At 44.1% G+C, this 26,763-nt stretch overlaps 1 pseudogene; it reads left to right on the top strand.

The window, feature by feature from the left end:
• The first annotated feature begins 5,506 nt into the window (after positions 1-5,506).
• LOC115481666 lies at positions 5,507-25,199 on the top strand (annotated as a pseudogene).
• Positions 25,200-26,763: the final 1,564 nt, after the last annotated feature.

Here is a 26,763-nt window from a genome sequence, read left to right as displayed (position 1 = left end):
TGAGTAAACATGTTCTCTTTCTTGCCATCCTTCCCTGATCCAGCAACTCCTCTCTTTCCACCTGCCAACTCTTGTTCAGCGTTTAGGTCTCCCTCCTTCCCCTTTCTCATGTTCAGCATCTTGCCTATCTCTCTACTGCCCACCCCATCATCTCTCTACTCCCCACAGGGTCTAGCGTCTCCCTTTGTGTCCCTATTCCCACCCCCTCCATCCAACATCTTTCTCTTTCTTCTTCCCTAAGCCAGGATCTTCCTTCCCTATCATCTCCCTTCTCTCACCCTGCTGCCCAGGCCTTGTCTAGCCTCCTCCTGCCCTTTCCTCACAAACAAGCATATCTGCTTTCTTCCCTCCCACGATCCAGCATCTCCACTTTGCTCCCCGTCCCTCCTCTACATATTGCACCTCTCTTCTCTCCGCTACTTCTTCTGCCCATGGCTGCTTTCTGGTTGTACAGCAGCGACAATAAAGGAGAGTGATGCAGCAGGGCCTTCCATCTTGCATACCCTGCTGCACATTCTGCCATCCCAGTCATAACCCCCCCCTTCCTGTTTAGAGGGGCAGGACCAGAACTGGCAGAGTGTGTAGCAGCATATCTGAGATGGCCCTGAGACTTCACACTCTATGTCCTGATCCTGGCGGTGTCGTTGCCGGGCCCGTTGGCATCCTGGGCCCGCTTTCTTTCTTTCTTCGAGAGTGATCAGCTGTGCGGCCGAGCACTGCCCTCGACCGTTGATCGTGGTGGTTGGGCTGTTGGGCCTTTCAGAGCTGCGACGCCTGGTTGCTGAAGCCATCGTCTGGGGAGCTGGTGTTGATCGGATGAAGAGCAGCTTTCGCCTCCTTCTGCAGCCTGCTATTTTGACTTGGCTGGTTCGGCAGCTTTCATCTTCTCCTGCCTTGCACTACAAGTCCAATCCTTCTCATCGGAGTTTGCTCAGGCAACCACAGAGACTCAGCCTAATCCACAGCTTTAACACCTCGCTGAAGTCCTTCCTAATGTCATCTTTGCGGACCATTTTTAAATACTTTTCACCTGTCACCTACTTGCCTAATTTTCTACTTCATTGATTCTATCTATTTGATTTGTTTTATTGTAACTGTTTCACCTCTGATTTGGCAATAGCCTATCAATAGCCTATCAGTAATGGAAGCCATGCTGAAGGAAAGGATAGTGAATTTCCTGGAAGCCAATAAGTTGCAAGATCCGAGACAACATGGTTTCACCAAAGGGAAATCGTGCCAAACGAATCTCATTGAATTCTTTGACTGGGTGACAGGAGAATTAAATCAAGGACGTGCTATGGACGTCATCTACTTAGATTTCAGCAAGGCTTTCGACACTGTTCCCCACAGGAGGCTCTTAAATAAACTAGACGGCCTGAAGATAGGACCCGAAGTGGTGAACTGGATTAGGGTTGACGGACAGACGCCAGAGAGTGGTGGTGAATGGAGTTCGCTCGGAGGAGGGAAAGGTGAGTAGTGGAGTGCCTCAGGGATCGGTGCTGGGGCCCATTCTGTTCAATATATTTGTGAGTGACATTGCCGAAGGGTTACAAGGTAAAGTTTGCCCTTTTGCGGATGACACCAAGATTTCCAACAGAGTGGACACCCCGGAGGGTGTGGAAAACATGAAAAAAGATCTGAAGAAGCTAGAAGAATGGTCTAACGTTTGGCAATTAAAATTCAATGCAAAGTGATGCACTTAGGGAGTAGAAATCCAAGGGAGACGTATGTGTTAGGCGGGGAGAGTCTGATAGGCATGGACGGGGAGAGGGATCTTGGGGTGATAGTATCTGAGGACCTGAAGGCGAAGAAACAGTGCGACAAGGCGGTGGCAGTAGCTAGAAGATTGCTAGGCTGTATAGAGAGAGGAGTGACCAGCAGAAGAAAGGAGGTTTTAATGCCCCTGTATAAGATGTTGGTGAGGCCCCACCTGGAATATTGTGTTCAGTTTTGGAGGCCGTATCTTGCTAAGGATGTTAAAAAAATGGAAGCGGTGCAAAGAAAAGCTACGAGGATGGTATGGGATTTACGTTCCAAGACGTATGAAGAGAAGCTTGCTGACCTGAACATGTACACCCTGGAGGAAAGGAGGAACAGGGGTGATATGATACAGACGTTCAAATATTTGAAAGGTATTAATCCGCAAACGAATCTTTTCCGGAGATGGGAAGGCGGTAGAACGAGAGGACATGAAATGAGATTGAAGGGGGGCAGACTCAGGAAAGATGTCAGGAAGTATTTTTTCACGGAGAGGGTGGTGGACGCTTGGAATGCCCTCCCGCGGGAGGTGGTGGAGATGAAAACGGTAACGGAGTTCAAACATTTGTGGGATATGCATAGAGGAATCCTGTGCAGAAGGAATGGATCCTCAGAAGCTTAGCTGAAATTGGGTGGCGGAGCAGTTGGGGGGAAGAGGGGGTGGTGGTTGGGAGGCGAGGATAGGGGAGGGCAGACTTATACGGTCTGTACCAGAGCCGCTGATGGGAGGCGGGACTGGTGGTTGGGAGGCAGGAAATACTGCTGGGCAGACTTATATGGTCTGTGCCCTGAAAAGGACAGGTACAAATTCAAGGTAAGGTATACACATATGAGTTTGTCTTGGGCAGACTAGATGGACCATGCAGGTCTTTTTCTGCCGTCATCTACTATGTTACTATGTAAAACTGTTGGAAAAAGTGGGGTATAAATGTACAAAAAATAAATAAAAAAATTACTGCCGCTGCTGCACACTTGAACTGGGGTGGCAACCCGCTTTTTTGGGATGGCACTTGCCACCCTGTAGTGACACCTGTAAGGAGAGGATGACCCAGATTAGGGAGAATAAGCTTTCTGAGTATGGGAGACTCACAGAGGCCCTGTGGGGAGTTGAGAAGAGACTCCCCGTGCCCTGCTCCAAATGGCTGAGGGTAGCCTCCATTCCCTGCCAGTGGTAGCTGAGGGAGGCCTCCAAACCTGGCTAGCCAGAGCTTGGGGGTTGCTGCGAAGGAGTTTGAGTACTTATAGCCTGCAAGGTAGGACAGGCCTTTATATACAAGGGGCAGAGACTGCTAGAACTTATTTTTGTTTCTGACTGTTAGGCATGATAGACACCAGACCTTTTTGGTGGTTACGTTAAATGATATTTTGATTTATTATTGTAGCTAAGCAGTATAGCAAATCAAAAGAAAAAAAGCAGATCAAAAAAAGACAAAAAAATAGAACAGGAGGGTAACAGAAGAAGTGGTTTATTACAAGTTACCCGACGTGGCCACGTTTCACCCTCAGGCTGCGTCAGGGGTAAAAAAACTACAAAATAAAAATGCATAATGAATAAAACATAAACATCACATTGTATATTTGATAATAAAACATATCCAAAAACACTATCACATCATATAAAATAAAAACAGATCAAATCTAAAAACATAATACAATAAAATATAATATCAAATCAATATCAGTTAAAAACATTCAGATTAAATATGCATGCAATAAAATAATAATTTTAATACAAGACATGATATCAACAAAAAATAATAATATCAACACTAAATGTATATCAACAGAACTGCATAGGACAGATAGGTGGAGATATACAACACTAAAATAAGTGAATGACCGTACATACTAAATATCACCTACCTAATAGGGGTAAAAAGCAAAGTGAACCCCTAAAAGTAGTCATACAACCACCTAAAAAAATACAAAATAAAAGAAATAAAATCTCACAATGCTTGGCCTCAATTGCCGTCTTTTACGCACATTCAATGATCTAAAAATATTGAAATTAATATTCACTTTGTTAAAAAGTAAGAATCAGTGGGTTTCCATGTTCTAATATATAGCAACTCAAATCAATAGAAATCAATACAAAGTACCTAAAAACATCATACTGTTCTATGACAATCACATATATCCTGATGATGATATCATTAAAAGGAACTCCACAGTGGCCATGAAAAAAACTGATTACAACTCACAGGCAATCCAGCACTCATTACTGTTGTTTGAATGTACAAACATCAGTTGAAATTGTTCTGTTGCATCGCACCAAACGTGCTTACCCTGATACTTGTGTCATTAGAAAAAACTTTGCAGTGGATGTAGCAATACTGATTCAGAGGCGCTCAGCCAAACTCACAGGCAATCCAGTGCTTTATGCTGCTATTTGAATGGGTGGATATCCATACATAAACCCTAATGATTTTATCATTAGAAAGAATTTAGCAATCCCACTCAGCACAACTGGCATGTAATGCAGTGCTCTTTACTGATACTTGAATAGGTAGATATACAATCATCTGTTTCAATCATAACTACTACTACTACTACTTAACATTTCTAGAGCGCTACTAGGGTTACGCAGCGCTGTACAATTTAACAAAGAGAGACAGTCCCTGCTCAAAGAGCTTACAATCTAATAGACAAGTGAACGGTCGGTCCGATAGGGGCAGTCAAATTGGGGCAGTCTGGATTCACCGAACGGTAAGGGTTAGGTGCCGAACGCAGCATTGAAGAGGTGGGCTTTAAGCAAAGACTTGAAGACGGGCAGGGAGGGGGCTTGGCATAAGGGTTCAGGAAGGTTGTCCAAGCATAGGGTGAGGCCAGGCAGAATGAGCGGAGCCTGGAGTTGGAGTTGGTGGTGGTGGAGAAGGGTACTGTGGCAACATCCCAAACCCCCTTTAAGTATTGAAGCTAACAACACTAAGCTGATCAGATTACACAAACTTCAATCAAACAGACATGGAGCAACAAGCAACTGGCTTAGAAAAAATAACTGACTTAGAATTTGCACTGACAAAACATATTTAAAGCAAGCCAAGTTGTTTAAACAATACACACCACCATCTAAATTCCATATGGAGTATCTTATATCCTACCTTACAGAAGTGCTTCCCAAGCTTATTCAGCAAACTTCACAATGCTATGTTGACTGGCAGCATTATAACCAACACTCTGATTTTATTGTATTATGTTTTTAGATTTGATCTGTTTTTATTTTATATGTGATGGTGTTTTTAGATATGTTTTATTATCAAATATACAATGTGATGTTTATGTTTTACTCATTATGTATTTTTATTTTGTAGTGTTTTTACCCCTGACGCAGCCTGAGGGCGAAACGTGGCCACTTCGGGTAACTTGTAATAAACCACTTCTTCTGTTACCCTCCTGTTCTATTTTTTTTAGTCTTTTTTTTATCTGCTTTTTTTCTTTTGATTTGCTATTTCTGTGGCAGATCTTTGCCTTTTTTTGTTTCTGTCACACTTTTGAACATTCAACTGATATATATTTTTGCAGTTTCTATTTTTATTTATTTTGCAAATAATATATCTGCTAGTCAGTAGTCTTTTGAGATTACAAGTTTTTAATTTTCTTTTATAAAGTTTGGTGCCAGTTTTTCGTTTAACTGTGACCCTTCTATTGATATAAGTGACTAACTCCATACATCATTTTTTTCCAACTTTTCTGAGGAAAGTGAGAGCACATCGCCATCTCTTTGACAGGACATACCACAAAGATCAACACATGTGAACCAGGGCCGTGCCAACAAGGTAAGCGGGGTAAGCACCGCAGGGGGGCACCGACCTCTGAAGGGCGCCGCCGCGGTGCTTACCCTCACCGCTTACCTGAGCTCCGTGCCACCGGGGCCTTTAAATCTTTTACCTCTGAGGCTCTGACGCTCGCGCAGCGTCAGTGAAAGCGCTGCTGACGTCTTCCTTCCCTTCACGATCGTTGGTTCCCTCAGTGTCCCGCCTTCTTCTGACGTCAGAAGAAGGCGGGACACTGAGGGAACCAACAAGCGCGAAGGGAAGGGAGACGTCGGCAGCGCTTTCACTGACGCTGCTGCGACTGGAGGTAAAAGATTTAAAGGCCCCAGGGCGCGGAGCTGAGGTAAGGGAAGGGCAGAGAGGCATGGATGGGAGGGCCTAGGCAGAGGAGAAATTGCTGGGAGGGGAGAGAGGAGAATTGCTGGCTATGGATGGAGGAGGGAAGGGCAGAGAGGGACATGGATGGGAGGGCAGGGCCCAGGGAGAGGAGAAATTGCTGGAAATGGAGGGGAGGGGAGAGAGGAGAATTGCTGGCTATGGATGGAGGAGGGAAGGGCAGAGAGGGACAAGGATGGACATGGATGGGAGGGCAGGACCCAGGGAGAGAGGAGAAATTGCTGGAAATGGAGAGCAAGAAATGAAGAAGAAAGGAGGAAAGTAAAGAATTAAATGGGAAGGAAGCCCTGGAAACGGAGATAAGAGGACAGATAGCAGCAGAATCAGATACTGAGCCAGCATGATCAGAAAAAGAAAGTCACCAGACAACAAAGGTAGAAAAAAATCAGTTTATTTTCATTTTAGCGTTTGGAATATGGCCACTTTGAGAATTTACATCTGCTATCTTATTTTGCAATGTATAGCAATTTGTTTCTAAGAATATTGCTGACAATTCCTGTCAGTGTGGCAAGTGGTGAACGATCATTTTCACGGTTAAAAATCATAAAAACTTATTTGCGATCTATTTGTTGAGCAATCCCACAAAGATGCACTCCATCTTTCAGCTCCTATTTCCTTAGCATCTTGTGCCACACGGGGGAAGGGGTCAACTGATAGTCTGCAGGGGGGCACCAGAGACCCTAGGCACGGCCCTGATGTGAACTCTCCCACATGTAACCAAAACTGTTTTATTATGTTCTCTTGCTATATTACTATCATGTTTATAATGTTTTCCTGTTATATTACTTTCTTGCTTATCATTATCATGTAATCCAAAATCCTTCGGTAATACCAAATGTCTACTCTCTTCTTATTTCCACTATTCATGATGTATTGTAAGCCACATTGAGCCTGCAAAGAGGTGGGAAAATGTGGGATACAAATGCAACAAATAAATAAAATAAATAAATCTTCTGGAGAATGGCTGGTAATTTCTTAATCAACTAGCTTTCATTAGTGTTTTATTATATACTAGAGAAAAAGGCCCGTTTCTGTTAACAATGAAAGGGGTGCTAGCAAGGTTCCATGGCCCCCTCCCTACCTCCCTGTCCGTCCCTCTGTGTGTCGTCAGGCATTCCTCCCCATCGAGTAGCACGGCACCCCCCTCCCTCCCCCCTCCGAGTTCCATGCCCCCCTACCTGCCTGCCTCCCTGTGCTCAGAGTTCCAGGGCTTCCCTCCTCCCCCTTCCTCCTCCCTCCTCCTCGCCCTCCCCTTTGAGTTCCAGGACCCCCTCCCCCGTGCCAACGACCCTCCCGCCGCCAACCCGCCGTCGCCTACCTTTGCTGGCGGGGGACCCCAACCCCCACCAGCCGAGGTCATCTTCTTCATGCAAAAGGCTTCCACCTTCTGTTTCTGATGTCCTGCACGTTGTACGTGCAGGATGTCAGACTCACAGAACGAAGATCAGCTCAGCAAGGCTTCGTTCTGTAAGTCTGATGTCCTGCTCCTAATTAAAGAACACATTACCTTCAAAATCTGCACCCTGATCCACAAAATTATCTATGGCGCAGTTCCAGGTTACATGACAGACCTCTTAGATCTACCAAACAGAAACAGAACCGGATCATCTCGAACATACCTAAACCTCCACTACCCAAACTGCAAAGGACTGAAATATAAAGCAACCTATGCAACCAGCTTCTCCTATATAAGCACACAAATATGGAATGCACTACCAAAAGCAGTGAAAACAATCTACGACCACCTAAACTTCAGGAAATCACTAAAAACTTACCTGTTCAAAAGGGCATATCCTACTGACCCAACATAGATGTCTACACTCTGCAACACAGCAAACCCAACAATCGTATTGGACATTATTTGCCTTCCCTCTCTTCAACCCCCATTGTGTCTGTTTCAAATGTACTTTTTATACAACCTCAACATCACCTGGTATTTTTTTTTAATTCTCTCTACCGGTCTTATCGCCTGACGGTACTATGTAAGCCACATTGAACCTGCAAATGGGTGGGAAAATGTGAGATACAAATAAATAGGATACAAATGTAATAAATAAATAAATACCTCTGCACGTATCTTAGCAGAGGAGGAAGACAGAGACCCGACAAAATGGCCCCTCTATATAAACATTTACGTCAGGCGCTCTGTAGACACGGCAGCCAATCACAGGAGTATCTGAAAGAGACACACACTGTCCTCAATCTTCAACACGTTATATATAAAGGATATTGGTTCTTTCAAAAGAAATGGCACCACTCAACTTTCGCATTCAGGCCCTCAGGGATCAAAGAGTTTAATTGAAAAATCCAGTGTTGCTCCTTCTGGAACAGCAGGTGTCTTCTAACACTACCAGTTTGATTGGTTGATGTTAGTATGTGTTGTAGCACAAAGCACTTTAACAGGGTAAATGAGTGCTACATAGTATTACAGTGAGTCACCAGAGGTGAGGTGAATTTCTTAGTCCTGATGGCACTCTTATGCTCTATCACGCGAGTATATAATGGGCGCGTAGTCTGGCCCACATACAACTTGTTACAAGAACACACAATGCAATAAACAACATGATCTGACTTGCATGTGGTGTTCACTTTCAGGTGGTATGCACGTGACATTTCTAGCATCATAGGACACATAGTGCAGTCATGACATCTCTTATGTCCATTGAACACCTGTACCTCTGGACGCCTTGCTGGTAATAAGGATGAACTCAATAACTCCTTCAAATTCTTGTAGCAACTGTAGGCAAATTTAAATCTTACATCAGCAAAAATAGGGAGAGTTCTCAAAATATCCCAATGATCCCTAATAATCCTGGAAACCTTGTTGGCTTTTGTCGCATATCTCAAAACACAAGTAATGATATCATTCTCATCTTGTACTAATCTCTCATGAGGTGGAAGCAGCAGATCCCGGTGGTTGTACTTGGCACGACGATAAGCGCCTGCAATCGCCCTCTTAGGGTACCCTTGAGATAAAAGTTTTTTAGCCAAATCTTTTGCTTGACAGCGAAAATCCTTTTCTTCGGAGCACAGCCATCGATAACGCAAAATCTGAGAGAAAGGAAGTGACACGATTGTGACTTTTTCTTGGTTTGTGCTCCTTTCACCCTCTGGTGGCCAGAACCGGTGGCTGCCATAGACTTTCCAGACTCTCTGGTCCGGTCCAGATATTGTAGCCCTCCAGTCTTGCTTGGAAGTTTGGCAGCAAGCCTCACCTTAGCTGCCTTGAGATTGCTGCAGCTGAGCCTCCGCTGCTGATGGGCTTATTAGCCACCTGGAAACTTTCTGCTTTGCCTTTGCAGTGCCAAAGGTCCAGGTTGGTGTTTGTGCTTAGTGCACTTCTGCCTTGTCTTGTTTAGCCTTGTTTCTTAGCTAGTGTCCCTAGTCTGTATTCTTTGCCTGTTTGAATCCTGTCTTGAATCCAGTCCTGATCGCTCCCTCCCTGTCCGCTTTTGACTTCCTTTCCCTTCTGTTTGTGAACCTTGAGTTTGTTTCCTGCCTGTTTGAGACCCTGTACCTTGCACCATGTTCTAGCCAAGCTTGTGTTTGTTTCCTGCCTGTTTGAGACCCCGTATCCTGTACCCTGTCTAGTCAAGTTTGCCTTGATCCACTCCGTCCAGTAAGTCCTGCCGGCTGCCTGTACCTAGGGGCTCAACCCCTAGGGAACGGTGGTCAAGCGCAGGTGAAGTATTGTTCCAGTCACGCTAGTTCCTGTATCCTGCTTGAGAATCCTGTATCCTGTTCAGCCCTAGTTGGTGGGTTTTTGCCTGTTGCTGCCGCTCCTCGTCAGCAGCCCAAGGGCTCACGATTCCAGACTTATCCTTGAGAACCTGACAGGTAGGGCTCCTGGAAGACAACTCGAGTAATCCAGGAGCATGTTCACATCTGTCTCCTTCTGGTAAATCGTGGTCTTAAAAGAGGAATGTTCCTTATACACATCCAAGTAGTTGATAATGCTCTCATTGCTCTGCTTAGTAAACTTAATCTTTGGATGGCAAGAGTTCAGATACTGTACAGCATCAGCCTGCCACAATAAAAATATGTCGCCTTTAAAGCGTATCCAAATTTTGATGTTAGTCTGAAAAACACATTGATAAACAAATTTCTCTTCAGAATCCAAGATGAAGAGGTTCACCATACCCATGGCAACACCAGAGACATTAGCACACGGCCATTAATTCCGAAAGTAGAAAATCGGCCATTTTACTATGAGGGAGGGGGGGGGGGGCCCCTGGCACACACTCATTCTCACATGCACACTCTCTCTCTCACAGACACACCCAGTCTCACTCTCTGTCACACACATACACTCACACATTCACTCTCTCTCAAACATACACACTCCGAAGAAAACCTTGCTAGCGCCCGTTTCATTTGTGTCAGAAATGGGCCTTTTTTCCTAGTGTTGTAATATTTTCTTTCTTTCCCCTCCCTTTCTTCTTCCTTTTTTCCCCTTGTCTTGTCTATCTTCTCTTCTCATGTTGTTTTTCTTTGTTCTGTCCTTTTCTTTAAAAGTATGACCCACTTTGCTGTCATCAGGAAAGGCAGTATATCAAATCCATAACTAAATTAAACCTGCTTATGAGATGTTATCTCAAGATATGCTTTGACCATCTAAACCCTGACCTATTTGAGGACATCTAGATGACCTATATGAGCCTATATGGCTCATTGCAAGTGTCACCATAGTAGAAAAAATCTTGGAGAGAGTCTTTTTAAAAGACAGCTGACTTTCATCCAGTTTTGTATGCTCAGATCATGTTAAACTTCCTCCTTCAGATGATTATCCTGTCCCAAAGGGGTTTCAAGATGAGACTCTGCTATAAGCTCCTGGCTTTACACCAAATAATGTTGAATGGTACAGCAGAATGTCCTTCAAATTAAGAGACTATTGTGGTCAGCTAAAAGGGATGGGGTACCATCAATCTGTAGGAGATACTATAATATTTAAAGAAATAAGTACATAAGTGTTGCCATACTAGGACATACCAAAGGTCCATCAACCCCATTATCCTGTTTCCAACAGTGGTCAATCCAGGTCACAAGTAACTGGCAAAACTCAAAACAGTACAATACATTTTATGCTGCTTATCTTAGAAATAAGCAGTGGATTTTCCCCAAGTCCATCTTAATAATGGTTTATGGACTTTTCTTTTAGGAAGCTATCCAAACCTTTTTTAAACCCCACTAAGCTAACTGCTTTTGCCACATTCTCTGGCAAGAAATTCCAGAGTTTAATTACACATTGAATGAAGAAATATTTTCTCTGATTCATTTTAAATTTACTACTTTGTAGCTTCACTGGTGCCCCCTAGTCCTAGTATTTTTGGAAAGAGTAAACAAGTAATTCACGTCTACCCATTCCACTCCACTCATTATTTAATATACCTGTATCATATCTCCCCTCAGCCATCTTTTCTCCAAGCTGAAGAGCCCTAGCCATTTCAGCCTTTCCTCATAAGGAAGTCATCCCATTCCCTTTATCATTTTTGAAGCCCTTCTCTGTACCTTTTTTTAATTCCACTATATCTTTTTTTGAGACGCAGTGACCAGAATTTGCACACAGTATTCAAGGTGCATTCACACCATGGAACGAAACAAAAGCATTATAACATCCTTGTTTTTATTTTCCATTCCTATCCTAATAGAAACTAACATTCTATTTGCTTTTGTTGCCGCCGCAGCACATTGAGCACAGGGTTTCAAAGTATCGTCAATGATGGTTCCTAGATTCTTTTCCTGGTCAGAGACTCCTAACGAGGAACCTTGCATCACGTAGCTATAGTTTGGGTTCCTCTTTCCCACATGAATCACTTTGCACTTGCTCACATTAAACATCATCTGCCATTTGGATGCCCAGTCTTCCAGTCTGAAAAGGTTGTCTTGCAATTTTTCACAATTCTCTTGTGATTTAACAACTTTGAATAACTTTGTGTCGTCAGCAAATTTAATTACCTCACTAGTTATTCCCATATCTATATCATTTATAAATATGTTTAAAAGCAGTGGTCCCAACACAGACCTCTGCAGAACCCTACTATCTATCTACCCTTCTCCATTGAGAATACTGACCATTTAACCCTACCCTATTTTCTATTCTTTAACCAGTTTTTAATTCACAATAGAACACTAACTCCTATCCTATGATTTTCCAATTTCCCATGGAGTCTTTCATGAGGTACTTTGTCAAATGCCTTTTGAAAATCCAGATATACAGTATCGGCTAGCTCACCTTTATCCACATATTTGTTCACCCCTTCAAAGAAATGTAGTAGATTGGTGAGGCATGATTTCCTGTCACTAAATCCATATTGGCTTTGCCTCATGAATCCATGCTTTTGAATATGCTCTGTAATTTTGTTCTTTATAATAGTCTCTTCCATTTTGCCTGGCACAGATGTCAGGCTCACCAGTCTGTAATTTCCTGGATCATCTCTGAGACCCTTTTTAAAAATTGGTGTTACATTGGCCACCCCCCAATCTTCAGGTACCATGCTTGATTTAAAAGATAAATACCATCTTGGAAGCCCAGTCCAGATGCATTCCACGTATTGCAAAGGTGAAAAGAAGAGAAAACATCAGCCAGCATAGTTAAAAGGGGGCTATTACAGCCAAAAGATTGTCCTTCAAAGAATGGAAAAAGGACCCAAATGACGAAAATAAGAAGTAACATAAGCACTGGTAAGTCAAATGCTAAGCAATAATAAAGAAGGCTAAAATAGAATATGAAGAGAAACTTGCTACAGAGGCTAAAACTCACAGTAACAACTTTTTCAGGTACATCAGAAGCAGAAAGCCTGTAAAGAAATTCACGGGACTGTTAGATCACGAAGGAGAAAAAGTTCGCTCAGGGAGGACAAGGTCATAGTGGAGAAACTGAATTAATTCTTTGCTTCTGTCTTTATGGAAGAAGATGTAAGAGATCTGCCTGTACTGGAATGGTTTTCAAGGGTGATGATGCGGAGGAATTGAAAGAAAGCTCAGTGAACCTGGAAGATGTACTGAGCCAAATTGACAAACAGTAGTAAATCACCTGCACCGGATGGCATACATCCAAGGGTACTCAAACAACCCAAGCATGAAATTGCTGATCTGCTATTAGTAATATGTAACCTGTCATTAAAATCATCCATAGTACCTGAAGATTGAAGGGTGGCCAACGTGACGTCGATTTTGTTAAAGGGTTCTAGGGGTGATCCGGGAAATTATAGACTGGTAAGCCTGGCGTCAGTGCTGGGCAAAATAGTGAAAACCATTTTAAAGAATGAAATTATAGAATACATAGACAAACATAGTTTAATGGAACAGAGCCAGCATGTGTTCAGCCGAGGGAAGACTTGCCTCACAAAAATGCCTCATTTCTTTGAAGGTGAGAATAAACATGTGGATAAAGGTGAGCCGGCTGCTGCACTCAACTGAAACGGCACTCTCTAAAGTTTGCAATGACCTGCTCCTGGCCAAATCCAAAGGTCACTACTCCATCCTCATCCTCCTCGATCTTTCCGCCGCGTTTGACACTGTCAATCATGATTTACTTCTTGCCACGCTGTCCTCTTTTGGGTTCCAAGGCCCTGTCCTCTCCTGGTTCTCCTCTTACCTCTCCCACCGCACCTTCAGGGTACACTCCCATGGATCTTCCTCCACTCCCATCCCACTATCTGTTGGAGTTCCCCAGGGATCTGTCCTTGGACCCCTTCTCTTCTCAATCTACACCTCTTCCCTGGGCTCGCTGATCTCGTCTCATGGTTTTCAGTATCATCTTTATGCTGATGACACCCAGCTATACCTCTCCACACCTGACATCACCGCGGAGACTCAGGCCAAGGTATCGGCCTGTTTATCCGACATTGCGGCATGGATGTCCAACCGCCACCTGAAGCTGAACATGTCCAAGACCGAGCTCCTTGTCTTTCCTCCTAAACCCACTTCTCCTCTTCCTCCACTCTCTATCTCTGTTGATAACACCCTCATCCTCCCCGTCCCATCTGCCCGCAACCTCGGAGTCACCTTCGACTCCTCCCTCTCCGTTTCAGTCGAGTGCAGAGGGCGAAAACCGTATTGAAGTGGATCGAGGATGGCGTGAGAGGAGAGAAAATCAAGGCAGCGGCTATGAACGGCGCGCAAACAGATGAAGTATAATTCCATGTGCCCCAATAAAAGGAGAGTCTAATGTTACTTACATTTAATTTCAATATATTCCATCATCTTTAGAACACCAGGCTTCCCACGGCAGATTACAATAGTTAAGATGAAGTTTGAACCCATCAGGAAACAGGATCTCCTCACTGAAATTTGGTCATTAGTATTGTATACTAATAAAGATGGTGACCTGATCGGACGCCAAGACGGGAGCTCTGCTGAAGATCGCTGGGATCTATCGGAGATCGCGATCCGAGTAACCCCGTTGCACACGAGGAGGTGGAATTCCTCCACTAAACGAGATCGCCTACTCGGGAGCAATGAAAGAGGATCGCAAGGTACGAGCCGAGAGCCGAAAAGGAGACGAGACGGTGACTCGCAGGGACCTGCGATCTGAGACCACGAGGCAATCAACTGGCCGACTTTGTGGATCGGCACTCCAGTCGAACATCCAACTAAATCCGAGGCCCTCAGCTGCGGCGATCGACCAAAGAACGGCCGTGAAGTAGGGGCCGAACGCAGCCGCTCGCCCATCTTGAGGCCCAACCAGTCCGAAACCGGAGGAAAATCCAGTAACCGGACAGAAATCCAGCCGCACCAAGGTCGCACCAAAGCCACACCAAGGCCGCACTAAGTCGGCCGACTGAACGACCCGAAGTTGATTGCGGCTGTCTGAGCGGCGTACCAGTGGCCCGTCCCGTCCGAGAGGAAGAAGTGCGGCCTGACCCGACTGAGTGGAAGACCAGCCATGACGAGGCCGTGATGAGGCAGACCGACAACCCTGACTGACGGCCTCCGGTAGAGATCGCCACAAGGTCGTGTTCCCGCAACCACAACTCAAGCTCAGCACACCGGAGAGGCTTCCAAGGCATCCCTGCGCCCGGAGGACGATAGAAGAGAGACGCCGACCGCGTAGCCCGAGGAGACGAAGCGAGGAGCCGCGCATCTGAACAGGCACCGGATCATCCGACTGCCGGTTCCCCAAGCCATCCGGGAACGCAGAGAACCCCCTCCTGCATTACAGGTCTAGATTTTCGGAAAGCTTTTGATAAAGTTCCACATGAGAGACTCCTGAGAAAATTAAAGAGTCGTGGGATTGGAGGCAAGGTTCTGGTGTGGATTAAGAATTGGTTATTGGACAGAAAACAGAGGGTAGGGTTAAATGGTCATTTGTCTCAATAGAGGAGAGTGAACAGTGGAGTGCCGCAGTGATCTGTACTGTGATCAGTACTAGTTAACATATTTATAAATAATATGGAAATCGGAGCAACGAGTGAGGTGTTCAAATTTACAGATGATATAAAACTATTCAAGGTTGTTAAAACATGTGCGGACTGTGAAATATTGTAGGAAGACCTTAGGAAATTGGAAGACTGGGCATCCAAATGGCAGATGAAATTTAATGTGGACAAATGCAAGGTGATGCACATTGGAAAGGATAATCCGAATCACAGTTACCTGATGCTAGGATCCACCTTGGGGGTCAGTGCTCAAGAAAAAGATCTGGGTGTCGTTGTAGACAATACGCTGAAATTTTCTGCTTGCTGTGTTTTGGCAGCCAAAAAAGCAAACAGGATGCTAGGAATTATTAGGAAAGGGATGTTGTATAAGACCAAAAATACTATAATGCCTTTGCATCACTCCATGGTGCATCTGCACCTTGAGTATTGTGTTCAGTTCTGGTCACCGTATTTCAAAAAAGATATAGCAGAATTAGAAAAGGTTCAAAGAAGAATGACTACAATGATAAAGGGGATAGAACTCCTCTCGTATGAGGAAAGGCTAAAGAGGTTAGGGCTCTTCAGCTTGGAAAAGAGATGGTTGAGGGGAGATATGATTGAGGTCTACAAAATCCTGAGTGGTGTAGAATGAGTAGAAGTAAATCAACTTTTTACTCTTTCCAAAAGTACAAAGACAAGGGGACACTCAAGGATGTTACATGGAAATACTTTTAAAACAAATAGGAGGAATATTTTTTCACTCAATGAATAGTTAAGCTCTGGAACTCTTTGCCGGAGGAGGTGGTAACAGCGGGTAGTGTATCTGGGTTTAAAAAATGTTTGGCTAATTCCTGGAGGAAAAGTCCATAGTCTGCTATTGAGACAGACATGGGAAGCAATTGCTTGTCCTGGGATTTGTAGTATGGAATGTTGCCATGATTTGGGTTTCTACCAGTTACTTGTGACCTGGCTTGGACACTGTTTGGAAAACAGAATACTGGCCTAGATGGACCATTGGTCTGACCCGGTATGGCTACTCTTATGTTCTTATGACAAAATGAGGAAATGGATAAAAAGAAGCTAAAAGGGTCATCTGCAAAGGTTTTGACTTTATATCAGGTGTGGACGTTCTTAAAAATACCATTGTGGAAGTTCTGGCCAAATGTATTCCACTTATTAACAAAGGTGGACACCTTGCATCAGGGGCGTAGCTACGGGTGGGCCTGGATGGGCCCAGGCCCACCCAGTTTAGCTTCAGGCCCGCCCAGAAGCAGATCTTTGCCCTCTTCCGACTCCCACCCCTGCCGCAGCGCTTCATTTAATTCTGTGGGCGCTGCTGTTGCACAGTCTCCCACCTCGGCGCTTACACTTTGCTATGGCGCTGACAGCAACTCTACAGATGCGGCACCGACGTCCTGCTCCGGGGCCTTCCCTCTGCCACGCTGATGTAACTTCCTGTTTACGGACGTTGGTGCCACATCTGTAGAGTTGCTGTCAGCACCGTAGCAAACTGTAAGCACCGCCGCGGGGGGTGGGAGGACTGTGCATTTACAGCAGCGCCGACAGAATTAAATGAAGCGCTGCGGCAGGGGTGGGAGGAGGGTGAGGATGTCAGCGGGGTGCTGGCCCAGTAAGGGAGGCTGGGAAGGGAACAGAAGGGTGCTGGACTTGCCAGGGGCAGAGAGTTGGAGGGAAGGGGAGAGGTTTGGGATTTGCAGAGGGGAGGTTGGAAGGAAAGGGAGAGGTTTGGGATTTGCAGAGGGGAAGTTGGAGGGAAGGGAAGGGGACACGTTTGGGATTTGCAGAGGGGAGGTTGGAGGGAAGGGGAGAGGTTTGGGATTTGCAGAGGGGAGGTTGGAGGGAAGGGAGAAGTTTTGGATTTGCAGAGGGGAGGTCGGATGGAAGGGGAGAGGTTTGGGATTTGCAGAGGGGAGGTCAGAGGGAAGGGGAGAGGTTTTGGATTTGCAGAGGGGAGGTTGGAGGGGAGAGGTGCATGGAAAAAGAGCCAGATGCATAAGGGGAAGGAAAGAGCGGAAGAGAAGCTGGTTGGGGGGGTGGGATCAGAGAGGAGAGGGACACATTGGTGTGGAGGAGGGAGAAAGGGGACATAGGTAAGTATACAGAAGGGAGATGATGGGCATTAGGTGGGAGCATGGGGACAGGGACACAAATGTGAGATGCTGTGTGGGGATGGCACATGGGCACAGAGGGGTAATGCCTGACATGGGGAACGGGGATATGGAATAGAGATAAAATGCTGGACACTGGAGAGGGGTGTATATGGACACAGAGGGGGGGGGAGATACCAGACAAGGGGAGAATAGGAACACAGAAGGGATATGCTGGGCATGGGTGCATAGGTGCACAGAGGAATGATGATAGATGAGGGGATATGAACACAGGGGAGATTCTGGACAAGGAAATATAGGAAAACTGAGATGGGAGATGGATGATGGACATGAAGAAAGAAGAAATGTCAAATAGGAGACACTGGCAAGTCAGTTAAGAGAATACAGAGGGAAGCAGAAAACCAGAGACTGGGACCAATATGATTTGAGAAAAAATGACCAGACAACAAAAAGGTATAAAAAATTATTTATTTTCAATCTTGTGAATATAATATGCTGGATTTGGAATGTACATCTTGCCAAAGCTGATGTTAAACATGGCTGGGGTCCAGGACAGAAATCTAGGAAAGGACCCCAAAGTCCATTACCAGGCTGCGCCTTCAGCTTCCAGCATGCAGGCTTTCTCTGGCCAAGGAACCAAGCACAATTGCCCTAGTTGCAATCCCTAACACCATCCCTGGCATGTGCCATCTTTATATTTTGCACAGGAGCACAATGCCTTTCTTTCTTGTTTCTCTAGTGTTGTACTACATGCAAGGTCTAGTTTCTTGGGGTTTCCGTTTAATTATATTTCTAGAGTTTGTGGTCACTTATTCTGTATTTGGCATTTGTGTCTTGTGTGTGTGTGACTGAGGTATTCTGTAAGCATGAAGTTTCCATGTAGCATTCTGTAGTAATTTGGCTTGTTCAGCTTTCCTGATAAATGTATTTGTATTTATGGGCTCTACTATAATATTTAAGGCACTTCTTTTTCATAGAAGGGGCCCCAAAGTGCATAGCAATAATCAAACCATATTGTGATCAAAGCATATACTATGGTTTATGTATTTAAAATATTTATAGTCCGCTCTATCCTTCTATTCTTGGCAGGTTACAAAGAACATACTTAAACTAATTCACAGAAATAAAACTACATCACAAATGACAGAACAAATAAAAATTAAGAGAAAAATCCTTGAGTAAATAAATGAGCTTTAAGTTGTCTCCTGAACCATGTTTCTGAGCCAGTACATCATAATTCAAAGGGTAGTGTGTTTCAAAGCCGAGCAATCTTGCCTCAGAAATCTACTGCATTTCTTTGAAGGGGTGGACAAACATGTAGATAAAGGTGAGCTGGTTGATATTGTGTACCTGGATTTTCAAAAGGTATTTGGCAAAGTACCTCATGAAAGACTCCAGAGGAAATTGGAGAGTGTGTTCTACTGTGGATTAAAACTGGTTAAAAGATAAAAAAAAACTGAGAGTAGGGTTAAATGGTCAGTATTCTCAATAGAGAATGGTAGTGGGGTTCCCCAGCAGTCTGTACTGAGACCGCTGCTTTTTAACATATTTATAAATGATCTAGAGATGGGAGTAACTAGTGAGGTAATTAAATTTACTGACAACACAATGTTATGCAAAGTTGTTAAATCGCAAGCGGATTGTGAAAAATTGCAAGAGGACCTTACCAGACTGGGAGGACTGGGCATCCAAATGGCAGATGATGTTTATGTGAGCAAGGTCAAAATGAAAGATATTCTCTCAGAATCTTGGCATCAACCATGTGGAGGTCCCACAGGGTTCCCTGCACATCAGTCCCGGAGGAGTACTGATTAAAGTATCTCATTACTAAGGCAAGTTATTGCTACTCTTGAGAAAACCATAAGCCTTACATAAAAATGTTACAAATAAGGACCTCAGGGCCCACCTATATCTTCCTAGGATTCTCTGTGTTTATCCATGATTTTAAAAAAATGGATATCTCTTTATGTACTAAGAATTAAAAATAGGTCTAAAGAGAAGGAGATTATTAAGTCCCTGCTGTTTTGAGGTCACAGTGGTCAAATTAGTGTTACTTGACTGTTTTAGTTGAGAGGTGCTCTAGAGAATGTGCTCCCGGAGCTCAAAACCTTATTATAAAAATCTTAACATGATCCAAGCAAACGCTTTCAAAGGCAGCATTTGCTCTTTCCTCTGTAGGTGCCATGCCATATAGTTTCTTTTATTAAGAAAATATACAGAATCTATGATTGCCAGCCTATTCATTTGTTAGATTTTCAAAGAAATATTATATCAACGTGACATCATATCGACAAGCCCAACGCTTCTTAGCTTGGTAAATAAACCTGCATATTGTCATTACAAAGCTTGTACAGAGCAGAGGAGTTGCTTAGTGCTCAGAGCTGTGAACTGCGAACCAGGGAACTCTAGATTTTAAATCCTGTTTGTAATCTTTGGTAATTCACATCACTTTCCATTGCTTCAGAAGCAAATTTATAAGCCCTATTTGGCAGGGAAATTCCTGATGTAGCTCATATATAAATAACTTCCCTGAGCTTTGATTGTTTAGCATGGAAATGGTGCAGATTAACTGGGTTTCTGTCAGGTACTTGTGTCAGTGGCGTTCCTAGGGGAGCGGACACCTGGGGTGGCGCCCCCCCCCCCCCCGGGTTGCAGCGCCCCCCCCCCCCCCCCCCGATGCAGTGCGGACCCCCCAGCGAAAGAAACCCCCTGGCGTGAAAGAGCCCCCCCCCCCCGGGTGCATGCCGCGCGCGGGGGGAGGGGGGGGGGGGGTACCGCAGCGGGCGCCTGCTGCGAGTTTACTAACTTTGCTTGTTTGCTGCAGCTCCCTCTGCCCCGGAACAGGAAGTAACCTGTTCCGGGGCAGAGGGAGCTGCAGCGAACGAGAGAAGTTAGCAACTCTTGCAGCAGGCGCGCGCCGCGGCACCCCCCAGCGGCGTGCACCCGGGGTGGACCGCCCCCCCCCCCCCTGGTATGCCACTGTACTTGTGACATGTGGATTGGCCACTGTTTGAAGCAAGATACTGTGCCATTGACTGACCCAGTATGGCTATTTGTATGTTCTTAAACATTTAGGGCTCCTTTTACAAAGCCATGCTAGTGATTCTAGCACAACAAATGTGACGAAGCTTATTCAATTCATATGGGCTTCATCACATTTGTCATGCGGGAATCACTAGCGCGGTTTTGTAAAGGAACCCTTAATATTACAATACATTTTCTGTTAACAATTAACTTCCAAAATTTCTCCACCTAATACCATTGTTACCTAAGCAGTGATATTCAAAAACATTTAGCCAGATACCTTTGGAGTTAACTGTCTAAGACATTAGTAGCTCAGTACTGTAAAATGTTAACTTTTTAACTGCAATAATTGGAGATATGGCAGGTTTCAACTTAAGTCAGTTAGTGGTAATATTCAACTGCTTTCTAATGAAAGACAAAGAAAAAAGGTTACCTGCAGGTATTATAACAGACTGAAGATGTCCAGATAACGATTTCCAAATATCTTAAAACTTGTTATATTCTGTAGCACTGACTTAGGTTAATTTGTCTAAATATCCACTTAATCCGAATCATAGTTACCTGATGCTAGGGTCCATCTTGGGGGTCAGCACTCAAGAAAAAGATCTAGGTGTCATTGTAGATAATATGCTGAAATCTTCTGCGCCAATGAGAACAGGCCGAGACAAGTGCTGGCAAAAGTGTTGAATCATTCCGATAAAAAAGCGATTTTACAGGCGTACAGAGGTAAACCAAGCCTTATCTATGAAGGAGGAAAAATACTCCTTTTCAGGACTATAGTGTCTGACCAGAGGAAGGTGATGGGATGCCATTGTAAAAGACTCCATGACAAGGGGATCCGATTCGCTTTGCTTTATCCAGCGAAAGTGAGAGTGCTGCATGAGAACAAGACTATCTATTTCACTGGAGTCGGCAGAGCTGGAAGCATTTGTAAACGGTTTGCGGTAAAATAGAAGCAGAAATAGAGCATGAGTTAGGCAGCGAATTTCTTCTTTCCTGTGATGGGTCGCCAGAGTTCTTGAGCAATTGGTTACCTGGAGTTGAGAACCTTAGAGGTAAAGATGAATGCTTTATACGGTTGAACTGAGTGCCAGGGGCCTGGGCGACGCAGGGGAGAACGTTTTAAATTGCTGAAATATGGAAGAGGTGGTGAAACCGGATGGGCGTCGAGGCCTCTGGCCAGCTTCCTGGCACATGAGACTGCCATCTGAGGAAGAGTAGAGATCCAGGTGACCCAGAAAGAACGACTATGAATCTGACTAGTTTCTTTTCCAAATGTTCTGTTATGTTTGGGTTAAATGTTAGAAGTGGGGCCTGAGGGGGAATCGCTGAGGGGAGGGGGGGAAAAGGCAGTGTTCTGAGAGGGGGAGACGGGGGGAGTTAGTGGTGTGCACGGGGAAGTGAAGTCTTCAGATATGGCACAACCAGAGAGCGTGTGTTGGGGGAAAAGGGGTAATGGAAGGGATGGGGGTTAGGGAGGAGGGGGATAGGCAGGGTTGAGGAAAGAGAACGGGGAGGGATGAAGGGAGGGAGGGGATTACAAAGGTTGCGAATGCTTGTCAGGAAGGGACTGGTTCAGAATTGTATGAGGGAGAAGCAGGACCTAGATGTCTGCAAAGGCTAACAACACGGAAAAAAAAAGGGAGGAACACTGCATAAGGCAGGAGCAACCTTTGGGGAGGGGGGGGGAACTGGGAGGGTGAGGGATTTAATTGTTAAACAGTTATGAAGATCGGAATAACTGAGACAAGGCAACTTACTCTTTGTACACTCATTTTTGCTTTGGAGTTGTATTGACTTGATTGTGCGTTTTATTACTTGTTACTGACTTCATACACCAATAAATATATTTACAAAAAAAAAGGAAAGGGATGGTGAATAAGATCGAAAATACTATAATGCCTCTGTATTGCTCCGTGTTGCAACCGCACCTTGAGTATTGCATTCAGTTCTGGTTACCGTATCTCAAAGAAGATATAGCAGAATTAGAAAAGGTTCAAAGAAGAGTGACCAAAATGATAAAGGGGATGGAACTAGTCTCATATGAGGAAAGGCTAAAGAGGTTAGGGCTCTTAAGTACATAAGTACACAAGTATTGCCACACTGGGTCAGACCAAAGGTCCATCAAGCCCAGCATCCTGTTTCCAACAGTGGTCAATCCAGGTCACAAATACCTAGCAAGATCCCAAAAAGTTCAATACATTTCATTCTGCTTATCCCAGAAATACAGTGGATTTCCCCCATGTCTATTTTAATAATGGTCTATGAACTTTTCCTTTAGGAAGCCATCCAAACTTTTTAAAAACCCCGCTAAGCTAACCACCTTACCACATTCTCTGGCAACGAATTCCAGTGTTTAATTACACGTTGAGTGAAGAAACATTTTCTCTGATTCATTTTAAACTTACTACTTTATAGCTTCATCGCATTCCCCATAGTCCTCATAGGAAAGTCATCCCATCCAGTTTATCATTTTCGTTGCCCTTCTCTGTACATTTTCTAATTCCACCATGCCTTTTTTGAGATGTGGTGACCAGAATTGAACACAATATTCAAAGTGTGGTCGCACCATGGACCGATACAAAGGCGTTATAACGTTCTCAATTTTGTTTTCCATTCCTTTCCTAATAGTACCTAACATTCTATTTGCTTTCTTAGCCACCGCAGCACACTGAGCAGAAGGTTTCAAAGTATCATCAATGACGACACCTAGATCCCTTCCTTGGTTGGTAACTCCTAACGTGGAAAAGTGATGGATAAAGGGATATATGACTGAGGTCTACAAAATCCTGAGTGGTGTAGAACAAGTAGAAGTAAATAAATTTTTTACTCATTCCAAAAGTACAAAGACTAGGGGACACTCAAGGAAGTTACATGGAAATACTTTGAAAAAATTTCCTTTTTTTGTCTGTTTTAACTCAATGAATAGTTAAGCTCTGGAACTCTTTGTCAGAGGATGTGGTAACAGCGGTTAGCGTATCTGGGTTTTAAAAAAGTTTGAACAGGTTCCTGGAGGAAAAGTCTATAGTCTGCTACTGAGAAAGACATGGGGAAGCTACTGCTTACCCTGGTATTTGTAGATGGAATGTTGCTACAATGTTGGGTTCTGCCAGGTATTTGTGACCTGGCTTGGCCACTTTTGAAAGCAGCATACTGGGCTAGATGGGCCACTGGTCTAACCCAGTATGGCTACTCTTATGTTCTTATCTTCAAGGAAACATTGGGCATGCACAGATGATTTCTGAGAGACAAAATGAGATTACACAGCTTAGCAGATGGTTTTTTTCTTACTGTAATTGTTCTATATTTTTGTGTTTCATAGAGATCACATAATTCCAGATCTTAAGAAATAGATTTCAAGGCCAAAATGGTAGTCAAATGACAAGCCTTATTTCATCTGGTGATCTATATATATATATATATATATATATATATATATATATATACAGTAATGACCTACTAGAATGTAAGATACAAAGATATAACTGTTCAGTGCATATTGTTTTTATTTTGTATCATGGAGTTTTACAAAAGAACAACAAATTGCTAATATTTTTCCTTTTCTTCTAATCTTAGGAGAAAAGATCCAGTTACCCCATGGACATCAGGAATCATTCCTCAGTGACTGAGTTTATTCTCTTAGGACTTACCAGTGATCCAGAGCTACAGATTCTGCTCTTCATTCTGTTTTTAGTGATTTATATAATAACAGTAATGGGAAACATTGGCATGTTTGTTGTTATTACTGAAAACCCTCATCTTCACACAGCCATGTACTTCTTCCTGAGGCACCTGTCATTTGTAGATCTGTGTTTTTCCACAATTACTGTTCCTAAAGCACTAATCAATTTCCTATCAGAAAGGAAAGTTATTTCATTCTTTGGCTGTGCAGTGCAAATGTTTTTTGCTGTTGGAATGGGAGGCTCAGAAGGGCTGATTCTTGCAGTTATGTCTTATGATCGCTTTGTTGCCATATGCAACCCATTACTTTATACAGCCATAATGACAAACACTATTTGTATTCGATTGGTAACAAGTGCCTATCTTTGTGGCTTCCTCAATGCCTTGATGCAGACACCCAGTATATTCAGTCTGTCCTTCTGCAGATCCAATAAGATTACTCATTTCTTCTGTGACATGCCAGCCCTATTAAAGTTGTCCTGTTCCGACACATCAAAATGAAATCCTAGTGTTTGCTTTTGCAGGCAGTATTCAGGTTGGCACGCTGCTGGCCATTCTGATTTCCTATGCTTCCATCCTATGTTCCATCCTGAGGATGCCCTCTGGCACAGGCAGGCACAAGGCTTTCAACACCTGTGCCTCCCAATTTCTCTGTGTGACCTTATTCTATGGCACTGTGATTTTCATGTACATGAGGCCCAGTTCACAGTACTCACTGGATCAGGACAGAGTAGCATCCGTGTTTTACATGGTTATAATCCCCATGCTAAACCCTGTGATCTACAGTCTAGAAATAAGGATGTGAAAGCAGCTCTGAAAAAAAATGATAAAGAGGAAAGGCGATATTTTGATATAGGGTTTGCCATAGAAATATTTCTATTAAAAAAACTAAAGTAGTGGTCTCTCCATATGACCATACATGCTGCCTGAATGAAAGAATTTGGATTTCAAGGATTCTGGGATGCAATCAGGGTAAATAAGCAGCATTGAACAGAAATTAGCACAGTTTCTTTTATGAGCTTTGACAAACTTCCTCAGAAATTGATTTAGAGGCCTTCAGAGACACCTTATACCAAGAAAAGGAGGCCCAGTCTGGTTGGAGATTACTCTTGCCTGTTTATCTCTCATCTACTGTTGCCTACTTTCCTTTATAGAATATTAATGTAGTAGAGCAGATACATGCATATATTTTAGGTGTGACCACTTGGGGCATAGCCAGACTTCAGCGGTAAGGGGGTCCAGAGCTGAGGTGAGGGTGCACATTTTAGCCCCCCAAACCCCGCTAACATTGCCGACACCTCCAACAACTTTGACCCCCCCCCCCCCCCGCCGACCCTCTCGACCCCCTGCTGCCGTCGCCGTCACCTACCTTTGCTGGCGGGAGACCCCAATCCTCCTCGCCAGCCGGTCTTCTTCCGTTCATTTGGCTTCTCAGTCTGACGTCCGGCTGTACGAACGTGCAGGACATCAGACTCACAGAAACAGAACGAAGCCTGCAAAGGCGTCATTCTGTTTCTGTGAGTCTGACGTCCTGTTAGCCAGCAAAGGTAGCAGGCGGCGGTTTGGCGATCGGAAGGGGGGGGTTGAGAGGGTCGCTGGCAAGGGGGGGTCCAGGGCCAAATCTACGGGGCCCAGCCCCCGTGGCCCCATAGCAGCTACACCCCTGCATCGGTCATAGAACTGATGTAAATGCTTGTGCCTACTATGCTTAAAATGTATGTAAATTATAATATTCTCTAACTTATGCATGTAACAGTGCACTCCACCTCCACTCTACCAGTGATGCCCAGCTTCAAACTACGCACCATTACAATTATGGAAAAACCTGCAATCAGAATATTGGCATTTACATGTACTCTTTATAGAATTAACCCTTATTGATCAGTGGGTTCCATTGTTCATGAATCAAGTAATTCTTTCCGGTTTCCAGCATTTGTCATCCCTTCAGTTCTACTGATTTCACCTCACACTGCCTTCTAGATCCTCAAGATTCTCAGAGAGTAGATTGTTACATTATTAATTGTTAGATTTGTGACTGCATGTCCACTTTCTCTCTGATGGGCCTGATATGCAAATGAGTTATGTTCCTAACTTTGGTGCCTAGAAATAGGCTACTGAGCGTTGCTTAATTTTTCTGAATTTTTTTTTGTCGGGATGGGGAGGGGTGGCCATGGGAAGTATTAGCCAAGTAATGCATTATACTTATCGTGCGCTAGATACTAATGTGCAGTAACTACCTCACATGGTACCCTTAACTGGGAACAGGTACCATGTATTAATCTGAATATTAATGCACACCTAAGGAGGCTAGGGCTTTCAAGCTTGGAGAAGAGACGGCTGAGGGGAGGACATGATAGAGGTATATAAATAATGAGTGGAGTGGAACAGGTGGATGTGCAGCGTCTGTTCACGCTTTCCAAGAATACTAGGACTAGGGGGCATGTGATGAAACTACAGTGTAGTAAATTTAAAAACAAACTGGAGAAAATGTCTCTTCACCCAACGCGTAATTAATCTCTGGAAATCCTTTGCCGGAGAACGTGGTGAAGAGCGGTTAGCTTAGCAGAGTTTAAAAATGGGTTAGAACGGTTTTCCTAAAGGACAAGTCCATAAACTGCTACTAAAATGACTTGGGAAAAATCC

This window comes from Microcaecilia unicolor, chromosome 1 (assembly GCF_901765095.1).
Source record: "Microcaecilia unicolor chromosome 1, aMicUni1.1, whole genome shotgun sequence".
Taxonomy (NCBI): domain Eukaryota; kingdom Metazoa; phylum Chordata; class Amphibia; order Gymnophiona; family Siphonopidae; genus Microcaecilia; species Microcaecilia unicolor.
The sequence above is the reverse complement of the archived record's forward strand: the minus strand, read 5'-3'. Positions and strand labels throughout refer to the sequence as shown.